Raw genomic sequence first — 6,000 nt, 5'->3', positions numbered from 1 at the left:
CTCTATCATTTGACAAAAAATCCTATAGAACTCTGTACGAGTTGACAATGCAGTCCCTAGATCAAGACTCTCAACTATTCAAAATGGAATAACCGATTCAATGTTTTCAAAAAATCATGGTGCTATTGTTTTAGAATTGTCAGGGACTCAGGATATGAGCATAGTAAGAACATGGAATGTAAGTTTAGAGTGTAAATTTGCCGACGCTATGACTGAGAGTATCACGCTAATATCACTAAGTCAATTTGAAACCTATTGGGAAATCATGCCAGACGGCAGTGTTCTACTAGACCTAACACAATGAACACAAACCAAATAATCAAAGTATTTAGTATAGATGCATACATGTCCCAGTACAAGTCCTATTGCATACCTTCGGACTTAATTGAAAAAAATTCCAAGTGTTAACAATACCCTAATCATTGTTAATAGCAGTCCGTCGACTTTGAAGACCGGTAATTCGCTATTCATCTTTCAATCAGCAAATAATATTGAATTTTTTAATCATCTTTGCCTTACTTATAAATTCTACGCACTATACATCAGCAACTTTATTGAAAACAGTGGAAAAACCATTATTCAAAATCAACGAAAAGTACAGGATTTAACGACTAAGACATGTGGCTTTCATGCACTACTCTTTTTCATGTTCAGATGTCGTGGCTACACCTACAAGCAGTTTCTCAACATCTACGTGGACTTACCTCGATTGAACGACTTTCTAGTGGAGAATATACTTACAAGTGTATTTAATATTGATTTTAGTGCCCTAAGAATAAATTGTTCTAAAGATGTATGTGAAATTGTTTATTAATAAAAATTTATATACATGAGAAAACGACTTTTCTACTCTTTAGATTTCATCCACTACTAGGTATTTGTCGACAACAACTAGTGCAGGTAGATTATCTGAATTCACAGTGTACTGATCCTGATGTACTGCAATATCAGGGTCACATTTTCTACAGTAGAGTTTAACGTCACTCTTGTCATATCTCTTTGTATAGTCAATGATACTATTCTCATTTATTCCATAGAATTCACATGTTTCAATTTGCTTATTTGAAGCAATTTCACAAACAGTGTCCTCAAGTGTCGAATCACATTCCGTCACAGCCAAATAAAAATCAGTGGGCTTATAATCATAACACCCATTGTCTTCACAAAGATGACGTAGAAACCATATTCTTCTGTTGTTACAACAGTTGAATCGTTGACCCGTATCCTCCTAACAGAACAACGTAAAATAACGACGATACCAATCTCCTAGCAATAAAATAAAATCACGCTCAGGATTCTTTCCAATCATACCGGGCTATGTACTCTCCCACTGCTTACATTTATCATAATGACAATTGGAGCATAGGTGGCCTCTAAGATGAGAGTCACACACCTCTTCAAGACAGGAATTATAACCTTTAATTTGGACAGCATATCCTCCATGCAATTTACACGGGTTGCATAATCTACACTTTTCATCATACTCATCAATCATTGTGCAATTCTCACATGATGATGACCAGCTGCCCAGTGTGTACATACATAACGGACATGTATGGAAAATTTTGTCATGTGTTGACACTCTCACTACCACAATGAAACTGAGCTAGCACCAACAAAAATTGTCTGAGATAGGGAGAGAGAGGAGTAAATCATCATTGAGCACCATCTTTCTCATGAAAAAAGTCCTAAATTTTTAAACTAATGTTTAAAAGAATATCCACAATATCATTTTGACATTTCGTGATCAATATATCAATAAATTGGGTAAATACATTTGGACCACAACGTAGAAGCTTCATACATTAGTCTAATGATGGAGACTCAGTTTTCATTATATCAACAAGCATTCCCCGAGACAATATATTCCGTTGAATAGACAACTCTAGAAAATCATCATCTAGAATCAAAGTTTTTCCATCAGAACTAGATTCCTCATGATTCGCTCTTTCTCGAATCCATCCATTTTTTTTTAGAGTCCTAACTCTCTCACAACCATCTTCAGACTAATCAAAATTTGTTTTTGTACTCTAGAAAATATACGTTTGTCTAATATAGAAAGAAAAAAAATACCATTGACTTTGAAACATTGTTATTGAACATAATTACAACAATAAAATTAACTGATGCATTTTTTTCTCATCAATATATTTCGATAGGACATATAATGCTGACCAAAGTTTATTTATATGGAGAATATTCACTTTTCCAGAAAAACCTAGTTGCTCCTGCTGCTTAAACTTGCTTAATGATTTCACGTATCTAGAAAAAATACTATCCCATTCAAGGCATAGTCTACAGCCAGCGGTTATTTCCACAGCTACATCTTGTATTCGTATATCGTTGCTGCTGCTGCTGTCTGTTCCATCATTAATCTCCAATATTGTAAATGTACCACTCATTTTTTCTCCACTAATATCCTCTCAAATAAACTATTCTCTCTCTGAATTCAATTCTCTTACTAATATGAACTACAATGAAAATTACTCCTTATATTTGAATCCAATTACTAATCAAGTTACTGTATATGGAGTAACCACCGCTCTCTCTCCGATTGATCCCCAAAAAAAAATGGGTGTTACCTTAGAAACCCGTCTGGTAAGGCATGTACCGTTCGTAGTAATAGGTGACTGACCCTGGTAAGTCATATTACGCAATCACCCGTCAAAGTGCATAGGTGACTGCCCCGTGGTAAGTCATATTAAACAAAAAGCCCGTCAAAGTGCATACACCCTTACTACTTATATATATATATATATATATATATATATATATATATATATATATATATATATATATATATATATATATCCATATAGCATGTATCTATATACTTTAGCCTACATATGTTAACAAGTACCTGTAAATGTATCTACATTTATCATTATAGCATGTATCTATATACTGGAGCCTACGTATGTTAACAAATACCTGTATATGTATCTACATGTATCAATACAGCATGTATCTATATACTTTAGCCTACATATATTAACAAGTACCTGTAAATGTATTTACATTTATCAATATAGCATGTATCTATATACTCGAGCCTACGTATGTTAACAAGTACCTGTAAATGTATCTATATTTATCAATATAGCATGTATCTATATACTGGAGCCTACGTATGTTAACAAGTACCTGTATATGTATCTACATGCATCAATATAGCATGTATCTATATACTTTAGCCTACATATGTTAACAAGTACCTGTACATGTATCTAGAATACATTTATCAATATAGCATGTATCTATATACTGGGGCCTATGTATGTTAACAAGTACCTGTATATGTATCTACATGTATCAATACAGCATGTATCTATATACTTTAGCCAACATATGTTAACAAGTACCTGTACACATATCTACATTTATCAATATAGCATGTATCTATATACTGGAGCCTACGTATGTTAACAAATACCTGTATATGTATCTACATGTATCAATACAACATGTATCTATATACTTTAGCCTGCATATGTTAACAAGTACCTGTACATGTATCTACATTTATCAATATAGCAGGTATCTATACACTGGAGCCTACGTATGTTAACAAGTACCTGTATATGTATCTACATGTATCAATACAGCATGTAGCTATATACTTTATAATGTGTGTATCTAGATACAAAACTCACCAAATGGTTGAGTATACTCAAACCTTCTGACCGCCTCCTAGACACGGAGGAGTGATTCGTGTTTTGTATTCATCACAAAGTATCTGGGGATTTCTGCTTTACAAACAAGTCGAGAAATTAAGATGTACGATTTTAAAGTTACAAACTTGGTTAGGAATGAAGAAAACATCTAAATTTCCAGTTTGTCAGATTGTTTTGCAAATACAGTAATGAGATTGAAATCTGGATTATTTTGGAACAGACAAAAGGCATTTAGATTTTAGCAAAAATCATAGGAATTTCAGCTCACTCTGTTAAAAAAATTTAAGCCTAACAGGATTCTAAATATATGTTTTTTGTTTTTTTCTTCCCTCAACGAGGCATAGATAAGATTCTATACCAGAAAGGCTCGAAATCATTTTGGAGGAACCGGACCAAGCAGATTTTTATTTCTTTTTCTTATCATCGTAAATACTTTGGAAATTTTGCTACGTTGCTTACATAAAAGGTAGGGAATTACGCAGAGGCTGTGTCTTAAGCCCCCACCCCGGAATTCTATATTTTCCTGAGTGCCTGGGCACTTCTTGTTCAAAGTGCTAAACGAAATTTGTTTTATTTATTATTCCCCCTTAGGATTATTTTTCATTATTAATCCCACCAAAATATATTTCGAATCTGCGTGTGTAGAGGCATGGGGTTAGGAATTAGAGCGAAAGGCCGACTCGAATGCATAGAAGGGAAAATATTTATATATATATATATATATATATATATATATATATATATATATATATATATATATATATATATATATATATATATATATATATATATATATATATATATATATATATATATATATATATATATATATATATATATATATATATATATATATATATATATATATATATTATATGTGTGTGTGTGTTTGTATATATGTGTGTGTGTTTGTATATATATAATTAGGTCTACATATGAAGAGTCTGTTTCCCTTGACGTGAAGTTAATAAACAGTAAAATTATTAAAACGAGAAATTTCAATTTCTCGATAAATGATCTTAGAATCATATTGGAAAATTATAGAATTTGTTCTTGAGACACTGAGGAAATTAATACAACTTAAAAAACGAGCGGGGTTGAAAAGGATAGCTGCCACCCTCATATGAACAACAATTTATGTACGTTTTAAGTATTAACCGTCTTTTCTACTTTCATTTTGAAATTGAATTCACTCTCTATGCTCATTTTGGAATTCTGGTATTTGGAACCAGATTATTGTATTCTCAGCTCCTTCTCTCTTTTTCTCCTGCTTTCAAGTCTTTTCTGCCTCTTTCTCTCTTCTTCTCTAAACTTGATGCTTTCTTTCTCCACTTCATCTCTGTTTTAGTCCTGATTTGTTCCGTCACCACAACCTAATCCTTTACTTTGTATCCGCTGTTATTCCAAAATAAGAGCAATCGAAATTTCAAAATCAATTTTTTTTTCAAAATTCTTTTTTTAAGGTACGATAATCTCATTCTTAAGCCAGGACGAATTTAAAACTAATTAGCAAAAAGTTAAAGTAAAATCTGACAGCCCTAAGACCAAAATCGAGATAGCAGTAAAGATCAATATATTTTATTCCAAATTAAATAATTTTCATATACAGGATTGACGAAAACTGAGATCAATCTCATAAAAAAGTAAGTCAACGCCACTTCTTAAAGCAAAGATTTTTTCAGGCAACAAATAAAGAAACGAACCACATAAAAAAGAAAAAAAAAATATTGCAAATCAAGATTTGTATTTTTTAGACTTGCATATAAATAAGCCTGCCCTCTTACAAAGCTACAGTTACAATAAGCCAAACTGAAACTTGCTTCTTTAGCACCAGGGCCGTATCCATATTTTTTTCGAAGGGAGTGGGGTTACAAAAGGATTTTTTTCGTTTTGTTTAAAAAAATTTTTGGTATTCATTTTTGTTACGTTTTTACGAGTCGAACAAACATTTGGGGCGGGGGGGGGGTCAAAACCCCAAATCCACTCCCCTAGATACGGCCTTTCTTGGCACAAAATCAAGTAACAACTTCAAAGAAAAAACACTAAGAAAATGATATGCAGCTAGAATAGAAAAATAAACAAAAAACAATGAAAGATAGAGTCAAAATATGTTTCTTCCAAAAATGTGGATTGCTAGCTAGCTCTGAACTTGATCCTTAGCTCTTTCTACTGCCAAACTTAATATCACACAAGCGTATACCAAAGTCACCCTTACCAATCCAGATCGAGAACACCCAAGGGAGATGCAAAAAAGATCCGAATATTGATTCTTAAGACTTAATTCTTTGAGGGAGGTGCAAAAAAGATCTTAAAGGGAAGTGCACTG

Source organism: Artemia sp. Qi Xiang Cuo, chromosome 12, assembly GCF_049724085.1.
Source record: "Artemia sp. Qi Xiang Cuo chromosome 12, ASM4972408v1, whole genome shotgun sequence".
NCBI classification, from domain to species: domain Eukaryota; kingdom Metazoa; phylum Arthropoda; class Branchiopoda; order Anostraca; family Artemiidae; genus Artemia; species Artemia sp. Qi Xiang Cuo.
The sequence above is the reverse complement of the archived record's forward strand: the minus strand, read 5'-3'. Positions refer to the sequence as shown.